General features: G+C 32.6%; 3 non-coding genes and 1 pseudogene across 3 annotated transcripts; all 4 read right to left on the bottom strand.

Moving 5' to 3' along the window:
- Positions 1–11526: 11526 nt before the first annotated feature.
- LOC143544529 (putative clathrin assembly protein At4g40080 pseudogene) lies at positions 11527–12432 on the bottom strand (annotated as a pseudogene).
- A 13670-nt stretch (positions 12433–26102) lies between these two features.
- LOC143544539 (small nucleolar RNA Z196/R39/R59 family) lies at positions 26103–26188 on the bottom strand. The gene has a single exon (XR_013137269.1). It is a non-coding gene; the product is annotated as a small nucleolar RNA Z196/R39/R59 family (small nucleolar RNA).
- A 48-nt stretch (positions 26189–26236) lies between these two features.
- On the bottom strand, positions 26237–26323 carry LOC143544538 (small nucleolar RNA Z195/SNORD33/SNORD32 family). The gene has a single exon (XR_013137268.1). It is a non-coding gene; the product is annotated as a small nucleolar RNA Z195/SNORD33/SNORD32 family (small nucleolar RNA).
- A 62-nt stretch (positions 26324–26385) lies between these two features.
- LOC143544540 (small nucleolar RNA U31b) lies at positions 26386–26475 on the bottom strand. The gene has a single exon (XR_013137270.1). It is a non-coding gene; the product is annotated as a small nucleolar RNA U31b (small nucleolar RNA).
- Between the last annotated feature and the right edge of the window lie 964 nt (positions 26476–27439).

The raw sequence follows: 27439 nt of genomic DNA, 5'->3' as shown, positions 1-27439 counted from the left end.
ATGTAACAGACACCTCTGGTATCAACCACATTCTTTATAAAGTACAATACAAACTAGTTTACAATATTTACATTGATCTAACTTTGTTTACAACTAGGTGACACAAACTAATTGCAACGCTTAAGCGACTTTACTTCTTCCACGCACACTTTCATCAATTCATGCAGCATTGATCACAAGTCAAACACGTAGCACATTGACTTTCTAATCCAATCCAGTACCTGAAAAACATGTTAAAACGGGTCAACTATAAATAGTTGGTGAGTTTCACGAGTTTCAAGAAATTAGTTGTGCGTACAACAATCATAGTTGTAAATACGCAAGTATGTATGTATGTACGTTCATAATTACGTTTGTTTGTATGTTTATGATGTAATTATAATAAGCTACAGTGAAGCCTTGACTGTCTGTGCTGCGTGCATCCATTTCCCACACCCAATCAACCACTGTGGCTCCTCTTCCGCCCACAACATGCCTCGGTAGCTATGTCTACACTACATAGCCTGTTTGTATAAGTATGGTCATGTGCAAACGGCGCTATGTGACACGGCAATCAGGCCGATTCCGTTTGGGTTTGTCAAACCAATAGTACTATTCACAAACTATCGACTCGAAGTTAATCACTGTGTTCGTGGGGACTTTCATGTGTTAGCACATAGATAATTCCCATCATCAAACAATTCAGAGTATATAAATATGTATCAACATGTTTTTCACCCCAAAAGTTTATAAAAGCAGTTTAAAAATGGGGTCTAGAAACTCACGGTTTAGTCGGTATACAGTAGTGCGTCAGCTCGTAGTTTTACTTGACTTGCTATCACTAGTCCCTATAATCAATATTATAATAATATTAATATTTTAATATTATTATAATCTCAATACTCAACTGGGCTATATATCTAATCTGGGTATAGCTATCATGCCCTTAAAGTGTCTATAGGCTTAGATTGTGATGTTGTTCAATATCTAATACTTAAAACCGAACTTTGCTCAGTTTCCCGGTTTACCAGCTGGGCCAAATTGTTCGTTTATGCGTTCAGAAAACCGTTATGGCGATGTAAACTTGGGTAAATGTGTTGGTCGATAAAATGATTAAGTTATAAAGAAATATCACAATTTAGTGGTCTGGATTCGCTACGGGGTTCGTATCCAATTATTCAATTTCTTTTGGAGAAAAACGTGTACAATCTATTCAAATTGTCCGGATTTCTCATAAAAAGTTTGTTTTTACTTAATTAATCCAAAAATATATTTTCTGATCATTCTTGATGTTCTGATATTCCAACAGGTTTGTTAATCACGAACTCGTCGGTTTATATCAGAATTGAATTTGTTTAATCTTTAAATTAGCACAATTAATTATCTGTTAATCCTTAAATTATGAAAATTTAGTCATTTATAAATTAAAATATTTATATTTTCATAAAAAAAATTTTGAAATTATTTACTGATTTATTAATTTATAAAAATTCATTTTATCTGCTACATTTAGTCCGAAAATCATTTGTTTATACCAAACGATTTCCAAAATTTCCATGAAATTTTCTGAGTGATCAGAATATATCCCAAAACAACCTGGAAAAATTCCGAACTCTAACAATCTTTCCAAATATCATTTCTGAACCAAAAACGACTATGAAAATTCAATTAGACGCAATTGCACAAAACATATTTACGGTTTTCCAAATGACCCCAACTTTCATATGTGATTATAATATACCAAATTCGAGTTCCCCAAAATTTTTCATAATTTTTCAAGTAATTTAACTATTTTTCCCAAATAAACATCCCAATTCGGTAATAAACTCGCCAAATATTCTCGGATGGTAGAAAAATTACCAAATTTGAACAGGGACTCAATGTGATGGTCCCTGATGTCCCTAAAAATTTTCATGACCTAAAAATATGTACATCACAGTCGAATCCTAAACAGCCCGTAATCGAGTGGTTCGGTATTACCTTAGCGGTTTGGGTTCGTTTTCGCCTTTCTAATCAAGTTTTCGGGTTCTCGTGCTTCTATTCAAGCTAGAAACTGGTCCTATATCATAAACCAAGCAAGTTTCATCAACACAACAGCCCCTTAGGGTTTCGGCTAAGGTATAAAAACGAACTTTTGAATCGTAAAAACGTCGTTTAAACCATTTAATCCATGTTTATGGCCAAAAAAGAGTATGATTATGATTCCTAACCATGTGTATGATCAAAACATGTTTTTGGACCATTTTTAGGATTTTTACATGGTTAGAAATGATTTTTGGTAATCAAACTACGTTTATATAATATTAAACATGATTAACAAGTTCAAAAACATGATTAAAAATACAAAATACCTAAGTTTTGATCTTGGTATGAAGAGAGCAGCAGATATATCCAGAGTTTATGAAAAAAATATTCTATGAAAATATGTCAATTGCTTACATGTGAAGTAAAAGTAAGATTAAGACTTTAAAGGGGGGTGCCGGCCGCATGTTTTATGGGCCACCCCCTTAGCCCAATTTCAGCCCATTGAATTGTTTTGTGGGCCCAAACGTGAAATACCGAGTCCAATTTTATTTCGGGTTCGGTTTTTGGCGTGAAAAGTATATCGGGTACGACAAACAGTGCGAAAATGAGTGTTTTTCGGCTATTTTTGTATAAATTTATAAAAACATACTATACGTTTGTAAAAATCGAAAATATTTTCATGGATCGCTTAAAACATTTCAAATAAGTGTTTTATAAATCTTTTTCGGCTTAACGGATGATACAATGCTTGGTTTGTGACTATCTTTCGCGTTTAAATCTATGGCGGATAGTTAAACGAGCATGTTTTCGTTTAACTTGTTTGCTATCGAACTAAGGCCATAATATTATATTAACTTATATTAATCGTATATCACTTATAGATGGCCACCAGAGATATCTGGGTCATAACCAGACCCGTTCGGTTAATCGTTCGTTTGTTACGTAATAAGCGTTTAATTGCTTATTCAGTTTGTAAATACTGAGGTGTATCCGGTTTTGTCACGAATGTACATTATCGCATAGGGCGATGACTCAGCTTTACCAGGTGCTACCACGTGGCCTGTCACGTGTTAACACGTGGTTCGACACGTGACATTGCTTACTTAACGAGGCCATCGCGTATCGCGATGGACTTATCATTCATTCATCGCATGGCGCAAAAGGTTTAGAAATTCATATTTTCACTTTTGGTCCTTCTACTTTCATAAGTTGACAAATTTGGCCTGAAACTTTCGAGATGTTACACAAATCCCCCATTTTAATCTACATCCCATCGTCTGACGTGCCCACCATCGTTGTTGCCACCCTTGTCGCTACTATCATATTCACCATTTTAGCCATTAGCCAACGCCTCCACCACCTTGGTCTTTATCACACCATGATGCACAGACATATCCACCACCGTTGTTGCCACCTTGGCCGCCGTTATTATGTCCACCTCTACCACCATCATATCATTAACACCATTGTTTTAACCACCAGACATCATAAAAGCAAATACAACATTTGAACTTGTTATGATACCTTTTTTGTTTTTAAAACAATTCGATTCACGACGAACACATTTTTATTTTTGTCTAATGTTTTTTTTACCTAAATCAACATAGTATTTTGGAATCATGTTTTGTACAAAATGAGTTTTGACTTTTTTCCATTTTGCCACACTTATAGCCTTTTTCATTAACATGGGGTCATGGCCAATTGGGCACTACCCAACAAAAAATATATAATTGTCTTGTTCAATGTTCTGAAACCCGGCCCGGTCAGTTGGATCGGTACCCGACAAAATTCGGGCTGGGTCATGCTATTTGGGTCGTTTTCTAATAAACCGGGTGGATTTTGCGGGAGACGGTCGGTCTCGACCCGGTGAACCGACGGACGAACTGGTCAAATGCTTTTTAATCAAAAAAGAACAAAAAACAAATAAAATAAAATATAAACCCCAAACATTGTTCTTCTTTGCCGCTCTCTGCCATCTCACTTCGCCACTGGCCGGCCACATTCAAGGGAATTTTCCAGCGATTTGCCACTTGTCGGCCACATTCAAGGGAATTTATGTTTATGTTTGATGAATATTGGCAAAGATGTGCGGTGAAGATCATGTGTGATGAATGTTTGACGAAGGTCTGGCAAAGACTTATCAGAAGATGCATCTGTGATGTTCATGATGTCAAACCCTAAACAATATCAAAGTCTTTATATTCTATAACCCTATTTTTTTATCAAGTTATACGTTTCACCCTGAATATCATAGTTTTATTAAAGTTAGTCCTTTGTTTTGGATTTTTAGACTATAAAGTTTACGAAAGTTAGTTAATTATATATATATATATATATATATATATATATATATATATAGGTTAAGTATAGTTTGAAAACCCTCTTCAGTTGAGAAAACCCGTAAAAACCCTATGTAACATCGTTTTTTTTTTTGTTACATGTAATATATGTTGTTACATTTAATACAAAACATCGAAAACATAAAAAAAATGTTTTGCTATTTTTTTACATTTTTTAGTAATTTTTATATATGTTTTTAGGAGAGAGAAAATGTAAATAAACTTTTACATTTTTATTAACTTTAATTGTGGACCACAAGATTTAATCTTTAATTAAAAACATGTGGTTGAGAATGAGTTTCTAGAGTTTTCACAACTCAAGTGGGTTTTATTCTAACCAAACCCTATATATATATATATATATATATATATATATATATATATATATATATATATATATATGGGAGGGATATTTTAAGAAAAATGTTGAGTTTTAAGAACTTAATAACTCCATTCTATGCTACACATTTAATTAAATTGATTGGAATAAGTGGTTGAAATTAAATCTAGCAAAAAAGTCAAAGTAAGAGAGAGAATAAAGATGTAAGTGGTTACACTAACTTTTACATCCGTTACACATGTGTAAAAAGTCGACCCGGTGCGTAAAAAAATTCTGTAATTTTTTTACGTTTATGCAACCTGCATATATTACGCATGTGTAAAAAAAATTCGAAAAAAAATAGTTACACTGAGTTCTTTTGACTTCTTAAAACTCAAAGGGGTTCTCATTTGAAATCTCCCATATATATATATATATATATATATATATATATATATATATATATATATAGGGTTGAGTTGGAATAAAAACCCACTTTAGTTGTGAAAACTCTAGAAACTCATTCTCAATCATATGTTTTTAATTAAAAATTAAATCGTGTGGTCCACAATTAAAGTTAATAAAAAAATGTAAAAGTTAATTTATGCTTTCTCTCACCTAAAAACATATATAAAAATTAGTAAAAAAATGTAAAAAAATATTAAAACATTTTTTTTAGTTTTTATTTTGTATTAAATGTTACAACATATATTACGTGTGTAAAAAAAAACAAAAAAAAATGATGTTACATAGGGTTTTCACGAGTTTTTACAACTCAAATGGGATTTCATTCTATACTTTGCCTATATATATATATATATATATATATATATATATATATATATAGAAAATGGTTTAAATAAGAATAAAGAGTTTCCTATGAATGTTAAGAGCCAAAAGATTTTTGACATTTAGCATTAAAACCTATGGTAAAATAATAATTTTAGGAAACTATGTCGGTTTTTGGTAATTTTAAATCTCAACCATTGAATAACATGATCCAATGACTATGATTTATTCCTACTCTTCCTAGAAAACTACTTATTTTTAGGAGAACCCTCCCTATATATATATATATATATATATATATATATATATATATAGGAAGTATAGAATGAAAACCCATTTGAGTTGTGAAACCCGCGAAAACCCTATGTAACATTGTTTTATTTTGTTTTTTTTTTGCACATGTAACATATGTTGTTACATTTAATACAAAACATCAAAAAATAAAAAGAAATGTTTTGTCATTTTTTTTATTAATTTTTATATATGTTTTCAGGAGAGAGAAAAAATTATATTTTTTATTAACTTTAATTGTGGACCACAAGATTCAAACTTTAATATATGTGGTTGAGAATGAGTTTCTAGAGTTTTCACAACTCAAGTTATATATATATATATATATATATATATATATATATATATATATATATATATGGGTTATGATAAAATAAAAACTCACTTGAGTTGTGAATACTCTAGAAATTCATTCTCAACCACATGTGTTTAATTAAAGATTAAATCTTGTGGTACACTATTAAAGTTAATAAAAAATGTAAAAGAAAACTTACACTTTCTCTCTCTTGAAAACATATATATAAATTAGTAAAAAAATGTTAAAAAATAGCAAAATAATTTTTTTTTTAGTTTTCGATGTTTTGTATTAAATGTTACAACATATATTACGTGTGTAAAAAAATGATATTACATAGGGTTTTTATGGGTTTTCGCTACTCAAATGGGTTTTCATGTTTTCATTTTATACTTCCCCTATATATATATATATATATATATATATATATATATATATATATATATATGGGAGATTTTAAATGAGAACCCCTTTGAGTTTTAAGAACTCAAAAGAACTCAGTGTAAGGATTCTTTTTTTCAAATTTTTATTACACATGCGTAATATATATAGGTTAAATAAACGTAAAAAAATTACATAATTTTTTACGCACCGAGTCGACTTTTTACACATGTGTAACGGACGTAAAAGTTAGTGTAACCACTTACATCTTTATTCTCTCTCATACTTTGATTTTTTTGCCAGATTTAATTTCAACCACATATTCCAATCCATTTAATTAAATGTGTGGCATAGAATGAAGTTTTTAAGTTCTTACAACTCAACATGGTTCTCAAAAGATCTATATATATATATATATATAGGGAAAAGTTAAAATATAAGGTACAACAAAAATGAGAAGGGTGAAAAGGAATCTAATCCATTGATTTTATACTTGAATAATGGAGATTAAATTAAGAAAATAAATTAATTAAAATGGCATAAAGGTAATAACCCACTTTTGTTGACTATCTCTTTCCACATGCAAGGCACATGTCAATTCCCCTACCATTTTAAAATGTTCATAACTCTTTCATGCAACATTATTTTTTTAAAAAAAAAATCACCATTTTATCTTTAATATGAGTACCATATTATTATATAAAAATAAAAAAAAATAGTGGGTTTTTTATATTGTGTATATCGATTACTCATTATGATTTTTAATTGGGTTTTTCTATGCATTGTGTTATAGATTTTGGTCATTGTGTTATCAATTGATACTCATATTAAAGATAGCAATTAAAACAAAGATTACATCATTGTATCTTTTTGTTTTTCATTGTGTTTTTGTGCTCATTATTTGTCTTACTACTTATCATTGTGTTTTAGTCATTGTGTAATACATTCATGTCATTGTGTAATATGTAGTTTCCATTGTATTTTACGTTTCAGGTCATTGTGTTATATGTATTCACCATTGTGTTTTACGTTTCTGGTCATTGTGTTATATGTATTCATCATTGTGTATTACGTTTCATATAATATGTATTCATCATTATGTTTTATGTATTAGATAATTTGTTGTTATTTTATCATTATATTTACGTATTATTATTACACAACCATATTATTAGCATTTAAAAAAACACAATGATGATTTGAAAAACATAATGACGAAAAAGCACAATAACAAACAGAAAGACAAAACGACGAAAAGACACAGTGACGTAATTTTTTTGAAATTTTTATATAACAAAGTGATACTCATATTAAAGATAAAAAACGCTTGTTATTATGGTGAAATATAAAAAAAATGTTGCATGAAAAAGTTATTGACGTTTTAAAATAATAGGGGAATTTGCATGTGACTTATATGTGAATAGAGAAAATATGTAGTATTACTTTTATACCCTTTTACCTTTGGTCCCACTTGACACATGTCAATCAACTATGGCTTCTCACACTTTTCATTTTTGTTAGCCTTTGTAGAATAACTCAACCATATATATATATATATATATATATATATATATATATAGATTTTAATTTAATTTATTGTAAGAAAGTTAATAATTAATATACTTGAGGTTTGATGATAAAATGGTTTCACAAATAAATGATATGTTATAATCCGGTTTAAAAGTCATCTAGGTTTGGTGATACCTATTACCCGTTTATTTTTTTATTATAAAATTGTTTCTTAATTATAAATAATATCTTTTTTAAATTAAATAGGATATTAATTTTTAGTATATCCCTATTTTATAAGATTTTCATATCAAATATTTGATGAGATTAATTTTTAATGTAATGAGATGTTATAACCCGTTCAAGAGCTATCTGGTTTTGGTAAGACTCATATCCATGAATGTGGGTTAAATCAATGAAAGACCTCTATTTAAAAATCAAGCAATCCGGTGGGTTCTATAAAAGGGGGGAGCGACCACATCGCGACACGTAAGATTTTAGGGCTTTCATTTATATATATATATAGGGTGGAGTTATAATAAGAAGGTGAGCTGTGTCTAAAAAGTGTAAGAAGTAATCTGGTGCGTTAGATTAAGTGATCTAATGGTCTATATTGAAAGTGTGTTTTTTAGGCGGTGTGTTTTATTTTAATATCTGCTTTATAACACTCTAGGGGTATTATGGTCAAAGTGTGTTATATTTTATATGAAAGCATTATCAATCTATAATTATCATTTTTTAATCCAAATTTAAAACACACCATCAAAAACATAACAAGATATATAACAGTGTGTTTTAATAAGAAATAATCAAAATTTTAAAAAAACACCATATTTTAATCAAAATTTAAAGCACAACACCAAGAATATCAAGAACGCCAAGAATATCAAGAACAAAAAACACACTTTTATTAACAAAAACATACTAATCCACTCCACGACACGTTATTCCTCTTCGGCATTTAATCAAACAGTTGGCGTGCAACCTACAAACACACTTTTATTAACAAAAACACACTAATCCACTCCACAACACGTTATTCCTCTTTGGTATTTAATCAAACAGTTGGCGTGCAACCTACAAACACACTTTTATTAACAGAAACACACTAATCCACTCCACGACACGTTATTCCCCTTCGGCATTTTATCAAACAGTTGGCGTGCAACCTACACTTTACCCAACTTCACATACCCATTTATCACTGCAATCCACATAACATCCTAACTCCGGTGTTGGCACTCCGCTAAACCACAACATCGCCATCACCCACCCGTCTAACCAACCACAAACAACATACAAACGAATCAACCCATTTAGCATAAAATCATAACTTTCTGGTGGTTAAACGCAATGGTGGCAGGCTGAACGCGACGGTGGGGGAGTGGGCAGTGGTGGTGACTTCCGGTGGACGAACACGATGGTGGCGATGGATGGCTGAACGAAGCGGCGGCTGCGGTGGCAGCGATGCCGTGAAGTGGGGGTGGCAGCGGTGCGCAATGGTGTGTATCTGGTGCGCAATGGTGTGTATCTGGATGGAGTCACCAGCGGTGCGCATGGCAGAAAGGGGTGTATTCGGTCGCCGAAAAACCATGAAAGCCATGAACTGATGTTATGAGGACGGTGGCAGGTGAGGACGGTGTATTGAGGACGGTGGCGTGTTATGAGGACCGTGGCGGCACTGGGCGGTGAGGTGTTTTTAGATGGAGTCGCCGGAAAATAATGGAAGCCATGAACTGATGGTAATCTGGTATTGAAAGGTGAAAGCAGAGAGAAGAGGATACTTAAATGCATTTCAAAAAATAATAAAAGAATTTATTCCAAAAATAAATAAAAGAATTATGAACGATCATACCCCCGTGTGTTATAATCAATTCAATGGTTCAGATCTTTTCTTACACTTCTTATGAAATATTCACTTCTTATTTTAACCTTACTCTATATATACACACACACACACACACACACACATATATGTATATATATATGGGACGGTTCAAGAAAAAATGAATATGGGCCACTAATTTTAATTTAGGTTTTAAATGCTTAAAGATAAATGAGGAAAGTATTAATGCATGCTCTATCTTCAATTAATATAACTAACAAATATAATAGTTATCTATTTAATTAATATAACTAATCAAATTATTTTAATTGGAAAATATTAAGAATTCATTTATTTTTATAACTTATTTTTTTTATCTCTTTAATTTTTATGCTACACAAGTACAATTTATTCATACATTAAAATTTCTTCCAACTCAATATATTAATATCCATCAACACGTATTTACATTGTGATGAATAGTACAAAAAACTATCTTACACGTGTTTATATTAAATAGCAACAAAAATGTACACAACCTACAGAAAAACATATAACCTACACTAGTTCTAAGAATAAGAAAACATATAACCTACACATGAAAAACATATAACCGACACACAAAATTCAGCATCAATAAACTACACACGCACACGAAAACGTATAACCTACACACGAAAAATATATAACCTACACTCAAAAATTTTATCCTACACATTGAAATACAATTTATTCATATATTAAATATGTTTTCTATCCAAAACCAATTTCTTTCAACTCAATATATCAATATCCATAACACGTAGGTACATTGTGATGAATAATACAAAAACTATCTTACATATGTTAGCATTAAATGTCAATAAAAATATACAACCTACACAAAAACATGTAACATACACTTGTTCTAAGAATAAGAAAACATATTACCTACACACAAAAAACAACCTACACACGTATTGGATGTGTGTATCTTTTTCTAGTTTATATATAATTGTTGATGTCGAATTACATATGTAAATTGTATACTTTTTTGTATGTTGTACGTTTTTATTGATAAAAACAAGTGTAGGTTATATAATTTTTTGTATGTTGTACGTTTTTATTGCTCTCCAGGGTCGGTCGGATCTTTACTCTGGTAAGACATCCGGGTCAACCTCCGGGCCGGATCTGAAAACATTGGTATTGTTTGTTTGTGACGCAGCAAGTGGAAAAAAGTGAAAAACGAAGTCCAAAATTATGAGCTTAACTTTTATTTAAAATAAATGATTAATGACTTTCGGCAACCCGCCATAGAAAATTTATTATTAATTAGGATGAATAATAAAACTTTCCAACCTACTTCATTAATTTCTGCATCCAAACACGTAACAACGAACCCATTTTCTTTTAGTATACTTTATTTATCCATGTTCTTTTAGTATATTACATTATTTTATATGCAGCCCAAAAAAAACATTGACAGATATCAATTTTATATAGCGTCTTAATACGAGAGGCAATATTTAAATTAGTCCTATCTCCTAATTACGAAGATATATTAATTCGAAATAATTCTCTTTTACATAATTAATTTCACTTGCAAATTTATAAACATAAAGGAAGAAAATAAACAAATCTTTCACTAGATTGACTCTTGCATGACTATTACCACGTGGATTTGTACGCCCTTTGGCCACGTCACCCAAAAACAACATATGCTAACAGTCAAACAACAATCAAACACCAAACGGAGTCACTTGGTCTTACAACTCGGTAACCAAACTGAGTCGACTCAAAACTTGACCCTCCCAATTGTATTATTCAGTTCTTCAATCATTTCCCAAAGGGTCTCAACCGATGTCTTTTTCATGCGGAATAACTGTAACAACTTCTCTTTGCAAGATATTAACCTAGCCAAACCAGAAACCAACTCAACCGAGTCACTGTAACTCAGCAACTCAACCCGTTCTTTAAACTCACTAACACGGACCAAAATCTCATTAACCATCATTAAATAATCACTTGCTAAAAACTCCATAACACAATTAATCAGCCTACATCTCTCCACCAACAAATTATCCGGAACTTTGCATATTTCTTCGATCACACCGACCAACAATCCAAACTCATTAATCAAAACGGAGTTCATAAACGAAGCCAACATGTCTTGTTGTTTCTCTTTCTCTAGTAACGTGACAAACTCCATGTTTTTCGACGTGGAAATAAGCGTTTCGATGTATAGGGCGTACCAGCGGACGTAAACGGACAACACCCACGTGGTGTTGGATGAGTGGTCATGGAAACTGGAGAGTTTAAGGTTGTTACGGCCGTTGGTGGACACGGAGAGTTGGTCTTTCAATATAAAGGGGCCGTGTTTGATGATGTGGTGGATGGTGTATAGGCACTTTAGGGCCACGTGGGCGTTGCGAGTGCGGTGAAGGCGGTTGGTTAAGGAGTGGATTATGATGGAAGCGGTGGCGCGTGAGCTGTCACCGAGGGATAATAGGGTGGTTAGGTGGTGGGTGTTTGGTGGGGTGGATGGTGAGTGGGTGGTGGTGCGGAGGACGGCGGTGTGGAGGTGTGAAGTGTTGGGGTTTGATAAGAGAGTGAGTTTTGTAAGTGAGAGTTTGTCTTTGATGATGCCGATGATGATATTAATATTAATATTAATATTATTCCTCATGTTGGTGGTTATGTGAGGTGGTGATCGGGCATTGATGAAGTTAAGAAAAATAGAGGCTTTAGAGATGGGGAGGATTTGACCGTTTGGTGACGATTGGGTGTGATGATGGTGTTTGAAGAAAGTTTTATTGAAAGACGAGATGTTTGATTTGTTTAAAGTTAAAGGGAAAGTTTTTCTTTGGGACGAATTTTAAATATTGGATGGAATGGACTGATGTCAAATAATTGATAATTTAATAGGAGAGGGCTAACTGCTAAGACAGCACTCATGTAACCTTTGACAATAAGTTAATAATATTGGTCACTAGGGGTTCATCAAATTAGCCGAGATGTGATTAAGAAAACCGATTGTGAATTTGTGATGTCAATTGGTAATGGGTGACGAACTTAAACTACTTAGGGATGTTGATAACATTGTTGGCAATTTCTATTCAAAGTTTTGGAATATAAGGCAAGTAACTTGACGAGTAACGCATAAGTTATATATGAATTATAATACTTTCTAATACATTCGATTTAGGTTGTCAGGTTTATTTTAGTTAATTTACCTATTCTTTAGAAATCTTAGATATATACAAACATGTTTAGGTTTGGTCTGTCACACCTTAACCTAAGGCCAAAATGTTGGGACGTGATCCGATTGCTCACAGCTCGAAGATACTATCATGATATAAATGTGACAATATCTAATTAATTATTTTATTTCAATTATACACACAAAATCCAAATATAATAAACAATTTAAACATACAAATATAAGCTCAAATAAAGGTTAACTTGATTATATCCTAAGGTCTTGTCTACATGTTAAAACTTCAATCTTCAATACGAGCAACCTACATATGCGTATAAAATGGAGTTTTGTCAACATAAAGTTGAGTGAGAATATCACCAGTTTTGACACAACAATATAAATAGGCATAACATGTTAAATGCGGTAAATATAATCAAACCATAAACAAGTATGTAGACCGTTGCCAAGCGAATCGGGCGTTGGTCACCAGCAGGAACACCGGCTATATGATTGATTGACTAGTAATCCCAATATACGATTGATTGAATGGTAACACAAGTAAGCAAGTAGCACGTATGTTTGATTAAGTCACTACACATATGCATTTGTTTGAATATATATATATAGTATGAAATGCGAATACGTACGGATATGTCCCCAAAACGTTTAGAAAAGTTAAATAGGGGAATGATAAACTCACCTGATCGAATAAGCCAAACGAGAATGAATACGACAAGAAAACGATAATCACACTCCTCGACAAGAATCCTAATTAAATAACATTATGAGTGAATTATAAATGATATAATACGTATAACGAATTTAGGATTTCGATATGGATTAAGTTACAATTATGATTGGTACGTTATGTATTGAACGATTGATCCTACAGATTATTATTATTATTATTGCAAAAACAATACTATTAGTTACTATTATAATAATCATTGTTTGTCATAAAATCGGATTTACGAATAATCAGCTTAAATAAATATGAGTTAAGATATTTTATAATGATAAACGTTTTAATTAAATATTTATCATAAAATTTTTATTCTTGTAAATTCTTAACGAAGATCTAATGATATAAATATAGATAACACTTTTAATACGTTTAATAAATTTATATAGTTTTGTTTTAAAAATAATACATACATATATATATATATATATATCTAATAAATATGAGCAAATTTATAAAGACATTTTACAACGAGAAACATCAATATTAGTGTCGGTTTTTAATAAAATAATGATGATTTATTATATATATATATATATATATATATATATATATATATATATTCATAATACATATATATATATACGAAAACTTGTAATGAGATTGATTTACACAAAACGTTTTAACTTTATGATGTCGTTTTAATAAAATATTGTTTATTTAATATTTAATATTAATTATAATATATTATAAATCATTAAAACAAAGTAAAAACAATAAAAAAAAATAAAATCACCAAAAATATTGCTGGTTGGGACTCGAACCCGCGCCAGTGGACGGCTCAAAGACTTAACACACACACACCAGCCACTCACGCTGGTGTGTCAATTGTTAATGGAATGAAAACGGTATTATTTATATAATGGTAATTAGAATCCAGTTTGAACCAGGAACCCTAATTCTCTAATCGTTCAATCTGGTCAACAATGGTTTAAATTGAGTTAAGGCTTATGATTATTGATGATCGACGAGCAGTATATGTATTTCAATTACCTTGAAAGAAGATGAAACCAGAGAGAACGGCGAACTCAGTCGCCGGCGGCAAGAACAGGATCAAACAGAGGGTTACGGCCAAGATTAATGCAATTAGGGTTAGGGGTTTTGATTTTTGAGTTATATAGGAGATGCAGAGAAGAACAATTGAATTATAATCAGTCCTAAGATATGTAATTGATTTCAGGTTTAAGACGGTTCATAATATATCGTTTACGCGTTATAGATGATCTTGTTTCCTAATTCATTGAGTTAATTAGGCCGATGATAGTAAGGAAAATCAAAAACTTGATTCAATTCCTAGTTTAGATCGATAATTATGGCTCAAGTAATCTAAGCGGGTCACGGGTATGGTTAAACGGGTCATGGGTTAATGGATTACAGATCTGGTTAATTGGGTTATAAAAGAATATGTAAAAATTGCCTTTTAGTCCCTGGAGAATTGTGATGGAAACAATAAGGGATTATAATTAGTTTTGGGCTATAAATGTATATTTTCCAAAGTTATATATATATGTTAAATAAATCTAATAAATAAATATAAATTGTATAGAAATTCCTCAATAAACGTGAAACTTTTCAGTGTTAAAATTTTCCGAATCATAAAATGAGTCAGGTAACATGTATAAATTTGTACGTGGAAAACCCAAGTTTTTACATGGTCTATAAAAACCATGTAGTGTTTCATTATTGTAATTAAGTTTCGAGCATTGTTTTTAAGACTGGGTCGGTTTGATCGGTCTGACTGAGATTTGGTCACTTGAGCAATCTGGTTCTATATAGTTCGCTCGGTTCTTAAAAAACCGGCAAGTTCAAAGTGGTTCACCCGTCCGACCAGAGAACCGAACCGGTTAAACCGGATTACTATGGAAAAAAATTAATTTTTCAAAATTTAAAATTTTTTTAGCCTTAGCCGTATTTTTGGGACAAAAGTTGTTCAACCATTCTGACCTGTTGAACCGGTGAGGTAGCCTGTCCGATTCGATGTCTGATCCAGTTATGAAAACATTGGTTTTGAGTGAGTCTCTTAATACAGTAAAACGTTTGGGTGTTTGCCAACGATTTGTGTTACCAATTCTGTTCTTGAATTGGTATCAAACACGTCGATTAACTATAAACTAATTGCCATCCACGGCTAGACATGTAAACGAACCGAACGTTCGGAGAATATTTGTAAATCGTTCGAAGGGAAGTTCGTTTATTTAATAAATGAACGGGCATGAACACATGTTTTGTTCGTTCATATATGTATATGAACGTTCATTTATGTTCGTTTTTGTCTGTTTATTTATGTCCATTTATGTAACAATAGAAAATAATTAAGTATTATCGGGACAAGTCATCTACTTAAAGGTTTTATATTTGTCAATTTGTTTTCATTTAAGCGTTTTCATGTATGTTCTTTTATGTTTGTTTGTGTTCATTTACATTTGTTCATATATGTTCATTTATCTTTATTCAGTTATGCTCGTTTAGATTATAAACATAAATGAACACAAAGGTTCATTTAAATAAACGAACATACATGAATGTTTGTTTGATTAAGTGTTCGTATCATTTAAAGTTAAATAAACGAACACGAATATGCCCTTGTTTGTGTTCGTACAATTCGTTTACAGACTTTCATTATTCACATTGATGAATACATCGGTCTCAATCTCTAGGATGTGCCGACTTTATTTGTGTTCGTGAACCATTCGTGAACACATTCATTTCCTTAATTAACGAACGCGAACATATATCTCATTCGGTAAGTGTTCATGAAATGTTCGTGAACACATTATTTCCTTAACAAACGAACATGCATAAGGCATTTTTCATGTTCGTTCGGTTCGTTTACAGCCCTATCCACAACCATTGGATTGCAAAGAAGATAAGTCATTGCTTTATTAGAGCATAAATAATTCTTCAGCAGTTAAATCGTGAATAATTCAAACAAGTCAGTTTGTATGTTACGTGGATTTAATTTAAGTTGGGTAGCTGTTGATCATCATATATTGATTCTTGATAAGGATCAGCGTCCAAGCAATAGTATAACACTTTAAATCAATTCTTGAAATGAAGTCGGTTTTGTAGTTTGGGAGTACCGATCAAGACCGTGCTTCAGGGACTATCGACCAGCCGTGATTACTAGGCTGGATCAAAGTGGTACGTCACTGGTAACCTATAAACGAACCAAACAGAGGTTAACGATGGGCGATCAGCCGGCTAAAGAATCGAACACGAAGCCAAAGTCGTTTCAATTTCCGATGCTTACTTCAAAAAATTACACTATTTGGGGCATGCGTATGAAGGTAATTTTAAATGTTCATGGAGTTTGGGATGCAATCGAAACCGACAGCACTAAATCGAAGAAAAACAGTATCGCAAGCGGTTTTGTTCTAATCAATTCCCAAAGATCAAATATTGCAAATCGATGATTTGAACATGGCTAAGGAGATATGGGGAGCGATCAAGTCCCGACATCTCAGAGCCAGTCGGGTAAAGGAAGCGAGGCTCCAAACGTTGATTGAAGAGTTCGATGTTATGAGGATGAAGGATTCAGATACAATCAACAACTACGTTGCCAAGATAACTGGAATAAAATTAAAAGCATCCACGCTCGGGGAACCATTTGAAAAGAAGAGACTCGTTAAGAAATTTCTCACGAGCTTGCCAAAACGTTTTATCCACATCATTGCTTCGCTCGAATAAATTTTAGATCTCAAAACCATAAGTTTCGCAGATGTTCCGAGATGTTTAAATGCCTACGAAGAGAAAACAAGAGACGAGGATCAACCCGAAAATCAAGGTAAGTTGACGTCTCATAAATCTGATTCTTATACAACCGAAATAGCTCTCGTGATCAAGAAAATAGAAGCCGTGGATGGGGGCTTCCTCGTCCTAGGGGCGTGGTTGAGGTCGTGATATCGGGGCAATGTCACACCCTCAGATTTTGACCGAGGGGGTTTTACCATGAGATGCGTGACACACCAAGATCTAGCAACTTGTCATGCTGAACAACCATTTAATGAAATAAATTATCATTTAATAAAACTCATTACTATGAGTAATTACGAATTCAGTTTAAGTTACGTTTGCGGAATCGTAAAACAATTATAAATTGTAAATAATTATCTCCCAGTTAAATGCTCAGACACTACAATTCATGATACCCAAAACACGCTTAGTTGTTTTAAGGAAAACCGTGAAACCTAATTCCTGATGTGCACCTTAGTTACCTAAGAAAGACATGCTAAAAAGTGTCAACACAAAGGTTGGTGAGTTCACAGGTTTGTAAATAAGTAAAGTTCAAGTGATACTGATATTGTAAACAAAAACGAATATGTAGACCTCCAGTCTATGTATATGTTGTTAATAGCAATCGTGAGCAAAGGTGACTGTTGAGCATATAGTGGTTGCCTTCTTACAAGGTCTACCAATAACACTGGCATAAAATGATAGGGGCAAGTCACACCTGGCGACTCTATGACATTCGTCAACTTTCCGTATTTGAAACCCGATCCATATTGTATTTTGAATCGTTATTCAACTATTAAATCGATGCATGATATGTTATATTGTGTGGTTTTATGTTTATTCATGGTAAACCAACTCAATAATGTGTTATAAGCAAGTTTATTCGAGAATATTTGCTATTTTTGAGTATTTAACAAGTCCGGGGACTGAAACTGCCAAATTTTAAACTTTCTGACACTCAGACACGGGGCCGTGCTTTCCTTACCACGCCCCCGTAGTCACCTTTCTTGAAAAAGACAAAAAAATGATGACATGGCACCTCAAAACATGGGGTTGTGCTTCCTTTAACACGCACCCGTGTCCAGCTGTCATTAATAAGACAAAAATGACGACTTGACACCTCAAAACACAGGGTTGTGCTTCCCTTAACACGCCTCCCTGTTCAGCTGTCATTAGTAAGACAAAAATGTGGTCCTAAAACTCAAACACGGGGCCATGCTTCTCTTAACACGCCCCCATGTCCAACTATCATAGATAAGACATAAATGTGGTCCTGACACAGAAACACGGGGCTGTGTTTCGTGAAACACGAGGGTGTGCCAGACTACCAGCTCAGCTTATAAATAGAGAAACTTGTTTAATTGCTTAGATGCGAATTCCACTTAAACACACACACTTTGCACTTATAATAAAGCATTTTGGAGTTGATTAAAAGGCTTGGAAGGTCGCTGCTCAATTAGAAAGAAGAATTATCATCTTTGTGGTTAGATTATCCTAATTCCATCTTGTTCTTCATATAAGATTCATAGCTAATTAGGGATTTCTATAAATGATAATCAAATTGTTATTTTTGCTATTCATAATAATCAACAACCAAATTTTGTTGGGTCTTTAATATGCATACAACAATCTATCATCTAAAGTATTTAGAGTTTTTGTTTTAATATACAAATGGTTATGAAATCCAAATAATAAACTACTTAGAATTTTCATACACAATTGCATGCATAGTTTTTGTTAGTTTGAATTTGTTCTTTAAGATATCACAACAAATATATATACATATTGCTATGATTTTGGTTAATGTAAATATTTATGTTCATAAAGGAAATCCATAAACATGATTTTTACAAAGTCTTAGGAATATCTTAATATTTTATTTATTATCATCTATTAAAAGCATGGTTGTAAAAGTCGTTAGGCGGTCCTAGGCGGTCGACTAGGGAGTCGCGAGTACTCGGGTGTAATCGGGGATTACTCGGAAAATACCTACGGAGTACTCGGCCGAGGCGGGGAGTACTCGATCTAGGCGGGGAGTAATCGGGGAGTACTCGGCCGCCTACTCGGGAGTTTTACAACATTGATTAAAAGTATATTTACAAATCATTAGAGATAACTATTATTGATAAAACATAGTTTCATATTTTTATACACATATGTATGTATGTATGTATGTATTTAATTTAATTAAAAAAATATTTTTAAATTTCCGTTTTTGCCATTATTCTTATATTTTGTTACCATTCACTCGAAAAATATAAAAGAATAAATAATAAATAAAAATAATAATAATAAAAAAACTCGTTGTAGTGCACATATGCAATGTATCGACTTTTTTTTATTGCATATGTGCACTAGTGTGTATTTTGATATGTGCAATAATGTTGAATAACATATATGCAATTTTTTGTGTTGAATTAGTACAATAGTGTTATATTATATACAAAAATACCAAAAAAACAATATAGTGCATATGTGCATTAGTATTGTATTACGTATATGCGATTGTTTGTTTTTAGTACAATAATTAGTATTTGTATTTTGCATATATTCAATAGTGTGTATTGTATAATGCCATTATGTTGTATTATATGCAATAAAACACTATTGTATATATACAATACACATTAGTGCATATATGCACTACATCAACGGTTTTTTTTAGGAACAAATATCATCTTATTAGAAGGAGGAAATAAAAAAAATTGCAAAATATTTTTTTAGAAAAAAGTTAAAAATAGTTTTTATTAGTTATTTAGTTCTCTTTTTAAGAGGAATTCTCTCTAGATCCCACCCCTATATTATATATATATAGGGGATGGTTCAGGAGAGAAATGAGATTACTGTAAGAAATGTGATAAATGAATATGGGCCACCAGTTTTATTTTAGGTTTTAAATACTTAAAGATAAATAAGGAAACTATTAATACATACTCTCTCTTCAATTAATATAACTAATAAATATAATACTTATCTATTTAATTAATATAACTAATCAAAATATTATAATTGAAAAATATTAAGAATTCATTTATTTTTATAACTTATTTTTTCTCTCTTAAATTTTTATCCTACATAAGTATAATTTATTCATACATTAAAAAAAAATTTTATCCTAAACCAATTTCTTCCAACTCAATATATTAATATCCATCAACACGTAGTTACATTGTGATGAATAGTACAAAAAACTATCTTACACGTGTTTGTCTTAAATATCAACAAAAAAGTACACAACCTACACAAAAACATATAACCTATACTTGTTCTAAGAATAAGAAACATATAACCGACACACAAAATTCAGCATCAATAAACTACACACGCACACGAAAACGTATAACATACACACGAAAAACATAATCTACACTCAAAAAAATTTATCCTACACAAATACAATTTATTCATACATTAAATTTGTTTTCTATCCAAAATCAATTTCTTCCAACTCAATATATCAATATCCATCAACACATAGGTACATTGTGAAGAATAATACAAAAAACTATCTTACATATGTTAGCATTAAATGTCAATAAAAAATATGCAACATACACAAAAACATATAACATATACTTGTTTTAAGAATAAAAAAACATATTACCTACACATGAAAAACATATAACTTACACACGTATAGGATATGTGTATCTTTGTTTAGTTTATATAATTGTTGATGTCGAATTACATATGTAAGTTGTATACTTTTTTGTAAGTTGTACATTTTTATTGCTCAAAACAAGTGTAGGTTATATAATTTTGTGTAGGTTGTATATTTATTGTTTATATTTAATGAACACATTTGTATGATATTTGTTTTTCTTATTTATAACAATAATTTTTCTAAGTATATCAATTGAAAAAAAAATTATGTTGTGACATTTATTAATTATAGAGAATTTATTGTGGTTATATTAGTTGTATTAATTGAAAATGGAGGGATTTATTATGGTTATGTTAGTTGTATTAATTGAAGAGAGAGAATACATTTATTGTTGCATTTACATTTTTTATTTATTTTTAAATATTTAAAACATAAAATAAAACCAGTGACCCATATTCATTTCTTATATTTCTCACAGTAATTTCATTTCTCTCCTGAACTTAAACCTATATATATATGTGTGTGTGTGTATCTATATATATATATTATATAATATGCATATCACATTTATAATTTCGTATAAGTATCTTAAACATAATTTACTTTTACATTTTATCATTTTCAACTCATTTATACCTTTAACGATAAACGAAGTCCCCAAAACGCTCATGAACTTAGAAACTATAAGTTGTCAATATTCGTTTGAATATTAACACTTGTGTTATTCAATACCTTAGGATAAACCGTTGTGGTTTTTCCGTGTCGTTCAACTAACTCGCTTTTAGGCTTTATCATTCTCGCTCCCATATCTATGTGAATAATCATAACAATTTTAACTTTTAAACACTTTGGGTGGTATCATGTACCGTATTAAACAATCATCGCTTTGTTATTCTTTCAATCTATGTTATGCGTCAGGCATCCACAATCGCAAACACACGACACTTGTTATCAAATGGTCCCTTCCGGTGTGACTCAATTAAGAACAATTGTATGCTTTATCACATTCAAACTAGTTAATGCAATCCTATGAACACGTATCACAGCAACTAGCAAACTAATCATTCTCATAGATCGATAATAAACAATTACAATTAGTTGTTCGTAAAACATGAGAAAACTGTTAGAAATACAATACTCGACATCTCGGGTATGACTCGAGAAGACTAACCACGCATCATCATCGATAGATTTTCAATTCTGATGAGGAACGCCATTAGGAATGATCTCTCGATGATTCGAAAGGTTGGAAATCATCTTCAAGCCTCTGGAACATAATGGTGTTTTGGGTCGTCAAAATGTTATAATAAGCAAAACTCTAATTTTCCCATCTTCAGGTCCCATCGTGTATGAAGATGGGTATCTCCAAGGTCCAGCGTGTAGCGCGATGGACCAAAAGTAAACATTTTATAAAATTAGTCCATCGCGTATCGGGATGGACTATCTTCACTCCTGTCGTGTAACACGACGGGTCTTCTCACCAGCAATATTCATTTTCTGCCGCGTTTTGCGTGCTGGTCATCCCGGGTCTTCATTCCGTGCTCGTACAGGTTCAAATTAGCTTCATTAATCACCTATGACTTGAAAACAATATAACACGTATGAAGTTCCAAAGTTCATTCACTAAACAATTAAAAAAAATACAATTAATGTGCTAAAAAGTATACATAATACCCGACCATCAATGAGCCCAAGATCAGGATCTGATAGACAAAGTGAATAACCAGATTGCCGATTTTCAATTTGTTAGTATTGTTAAGAAGCTTTACAGCCAAAATTACACCACAAAATCTACGTGCATGAGTTAGTATTTGCAAGGGCAAGACCATCAAGAGTTTGTTAATGAGTTAGAGACAATGTAACCAAGAATCGATACGAATAGGGTCCAGACACAAGTGAAAGATCATGGATGAGAAAGTGAAGTTCATCTTAAAGACCACAGTGGTAGAAGAGCTACTAGAGTACATACATAACCTGTAAGCGAAGATCTACCTTATGTTGAGGCCCTGAGGGCTAATGGAGCACATTTTTAGTGCAATTTTTTGTTTTAATTTCTTCTTCGTTGTAAGTATCGACACCCCCAAAAAGAGGCTTGAAATATGTGGTGCTATTCTCCAAGAACGATACCAAGTTACATTAGAAAACAAGTTGTCGTTTAGCCAGAAGGACATTATGCCAAGAAGCCGGTGAATTGGATGAATAAGCTAGGATGGATGAAACGAATCATTATCCAGGATAGCCAGGAATAGGGATGAGTTTTTTCGGTACGGGTACCGTATCGGTACCGAATTCGGTACTGATTTGGTACCGTCGGTTCAAAGTTTTGAGTTTTCGATATCGGTACGGTACCGGTACCAGTACGCTTCGGTACGGTACCGGTATTTCCCAAATTTTTCACAAAATACCGGTATCGATACCGGTATCAAATTTCTGAATTTCGGGATCGGTACCGGTACCATCCCAATCTCATCCCTAGCTAGGAAGGTCGAACAAACCTTCCCTTGGAGAATTCAAGAACTAGTTATCGCGTGATGCCGCCAGTTAATTTAAACGTTGTGAGTTAACTACATTTATATAATTTATATAATTTTTTTATTAAAAAAGTCAAAAATAAGGGATTAGATGTTAGTGTAAGATAATGATAAAGACTTAATTGATTTCCAATTAGCATTGGGGTTACATAGTGAGCTTAATACAAAACCCAAATACTATAGTTAGTGGGAGCAGGCCCTAACTTTTGAGACAGGGGTAAGGGCCAAGGGTGGCCAAGTTTTTCATGCGATGGTGTAAAGCATAACGAGGTGGCCATGGCAATTTGACGCCTCCCCCAAGGAATAGTCTTATGATACTTCAGATAAATTAAGTTAATAATGAATAGTTATAATTTAAAGAGTTAAGTGTCATTTTGGTACCTGTGGTTTGACCAACTATGCAACTTTAGTACCTATACTTTTTTTTATGTAAATGACTACCCTAGTTTCAAAAAACTTGCATTTTTAGTACCTTTTTTTAACTCCGTCTATTTTATCAGTTAAGTCAAGGGTACTTTGGTAATTTTCTTAACTTTTTTCTTTTCTTTTAAATGTCTTCCCCCCTTTTAAATGCCGACGACATTCACCCCCACCAGAAGTCCACTGCCGGAAACTACTTCAGCTCGTCAGCAAACGAACCAGGTTTGCCGGAAATGTTTGTGAACTCCATCGTCGTTGTCGTTTCGTACTGAACCATCATAGGCCTAATTCGTCGCTGCTCGTTCTTCTCCACCGTTGTCGGATACTTTGGCGGAACCCTAGCCGCCATCATCATCGTCATCGTCATCGCCATCAATTGAACTAGTAGCAGCGACGGCGACAAACCTGGTATCCGACACAATATCCGACAATGGTAGAGAAGAACGACCATGTTGGTTCAATTGACAGTATCCGACAATGGTATCCCACACTATCCGACAATTGAACCACTAGATTGACGCCGCCGCTACTGCTGGTTCAATTGGTGGCGATGACGATGATTAGCAGCTAGGGTTCCGCCACAGTATCCGACAGCGGTGAAGAAGAACGAGCAGCGACGTATTAGGCCTATGATGGTTCAGTACGAAGCGACGACGACGATGGAGTTCACGAACATTTCCGGCAAACCTGGTGCATTCGCTGACGAGCTGAAGTAATTTCCGGCAGTGGACTTCCGGTGGTGGTGAATGTCGCCGGCATTTAAAAGGGAGAATGCATTTAAAAAAAGGAAAAAAATTAAGAAAATTACAAAATTATCAAAATACCCTTGACTTAACTGATAAAATAGACAGTTAAAAAAAAGTACTAAAAATGCAACTTTTTTGAAACTGAGGTGGTCATTTGCATAAAATAAAATATAAATACTAAAGTTGCATAATTGGTCAAACCACATGTACCAAAATAACACTTAACTCTAATTTAAATTTATTAAAATGCAATTCAAATAAGTGACGATTATTCAATCCAATGAACACCCTAACACGCGGCTTAATGAAGCAAGATGCAGCGAAGACCAAGTTGAGGTTAGGACGTAATTGTTGACGAGCTGAAAATAACTTGCAGCAAAGAGTAGCCCACAGTTGGGATCCAGTCATGGCCAGAGAATGTTAAGCAAAAGCTCACAGGATTGCTAGTTACATTGGCAAGTTTTCAAGTCGAAGTTCTAGTTAAATTAAGTCTCTCTCTAGCGTTTTCAGTAATTGTCATTATCGGTTTACTAGCTTAACAAAGATAGGTAAAGTAATATAAACACTCATATTGGTGTCCGGGTTTTATGCATCTAACAAAGTCTTTGATTCAACAAATTTCAGGATCTTCAACTATGAGTTCAGGATCCAGGCTTGGGGTTGCCAGGTTGGTTTGCTGCGTCTTTGATTCAACAAATTTCAGGACCTTCAACTACATCTGCACTACCTCTCACATCTCTTCTAGCTTCCATTCAATCGAGTGGCAAATACTTTCAATTCACTTATCATCATAACAGAGAGTAACCGGGCAAATGATCTTATGAACATTTGTGATTCCTCATTGCAGATGCTCATAAAAATGTAAAACAAGCAAAAGGTTTTTAAAAATATTAACTTAATAATCCATATACAAATGCAAACATGTATATCAATATCCCTAACCATTTGAAATATTTTTCAAAAGCAACTTAATTTTTATTCATTAACACTACAAAAAAACATAAAAAGATGCAAAAAAAAAAAACAGTTTATGAAATAAAATCAGTAGCGGAGGAACCATCAGAAACCAAATTTTTATCCACAAAAGCCAATTAAAGCTGTATCGGTCCGCATCATGGTTTGATCACTGTAAAAGCAATCCCATCATCTGGTTCCCCAATTTCAATTCCAACACAACAATAGCATATTTAAGTTTAATATGAAATAGAAACTAAAAATGTGAACAGAAAAAATAAGTAAACAGTAAGCTTTGGAATAAATGAGCAAACTGTGTCGCAAACCTGTTTTCATCTCTATCTGCCCGTTAAACGAGATGTCTAAAACATTAATTAGGTCAAGAAATCAGATACCAAGGCATTAAAAATCAAAATTTTAATTGGAAAAAAAAACACTTTTGGCGCAATCTCAGCCGAAAGATGGTGATAATTTAAGTTAATCACAGATAAACATCAGTTTAAAATAAAGATTTGCATCATCGACTGCAATAGGTGCATTCCTAATTGAATTAGTAGTAATAATAATTTGACCAAATGATTGATCAGATGGTAGTGCATGTATTATATAGATCATCATACAAGAGTGCAGACGAAACTGGGTAAAATAAATCATCACTTCAATCCTTCACAAATCAAGTCCCCTAAATTGATAAAATAAATTAAAAACTGAAAAAATATATATATTGAATCAGACGATTAATATGTCTATCACCAGAGAACTACGAATAGTTACGAAGCTCGTAAGACTGGGACGACAATAATTATCGTCATATTCACAGAAAACAGATCCGAAAACAAAATTATGAACGAACACAGAGATCGGAGACCGTATGGTCTGGATAGAAAGAGAGGAGAGATTAAGCCGCTATTGTTAAAGATTAAGCAAACGGCGGCATATATAGCGAGTTAGCTAGGGTTTTGGGCTGTGAGACTATTATGTACGGTCCGGTTTTAAGGGTTCTAATTAAAAAATGGCCAAACTTATCCCTCACTACCACGGTTGTAATTCAAACACCATGGGCTCTTATACGAGTCGTATAGGAGCTATACAAGCCGTGTATGCCAGAATTAAGTCATACCGTCGGAGCGTGTCGCAGTCTATACGAGTCGTATAGGACCTATACACTCGTATAGATTGGAAAAGCTATCATAAAGTGCATTTGTCTGTTATGCAAGAGCTATAAACTCGTATAGCCCTTATACGAGCCGTATACACTTGCTAACACACCATGGAGGTGGTGTTTGAATATAACAACCCTTAAAAAATGATTTTGTAGTGTAACTCCAATTTGCATTTGTGGTTAAACAATCAAACCTCAAATTGGTTTGTTTCCTTTGATTCTGATTCTAGATGCGAGCATAAAACTGAATTCATTAAAAAAATCAAACTAAAAAAAATGACGGTTGACTTCTTTATTTTTTGAGTAATCGATTTTTTGGTTTGGTTTTAATTACCTATTTATTTTATAATAAATGGAAATAACCAAATCGATTACCAATACTTTTATGGTGACAATCATATTTTTCTAATAATATTAGGTTCTACTACTTTAAAATGATATTTATTCAACTTTTTTTGACCATTGTGTTTTTGATCTTGGATATTTCATTTCATTAGTAACATTTATTAATTCGTTTTAATGACAATGACTTTAAGCTGCTTTTGTTTTACTCACATAGTGGCTATGATAGTTAGCTCATCAGCTGCTAAAACTCAAAGCCGAGTTCATGAGTAATGT

The sequence above is a fragment of the Bidens hawaiensis genome, unplaced genomic scaffold, assembly GCF_021521415.1.
Source record: "Bidens hawaiensis isolate Kalapana, Puna unplaced genomic scaffold, B.hawaiensis_p1.1 tig00013614_1, whole genome shotgun sequence".
Lineage (NCBI taxonomy): Eukaryota > Viridiplantae > Streptophyta > Magnoliopsida > Asterales > Asteraceae > Bidens > Bidens hawaiensis.
This window is presented reverse-complemented; position numbering and strand designations above follow the sequence as displayed.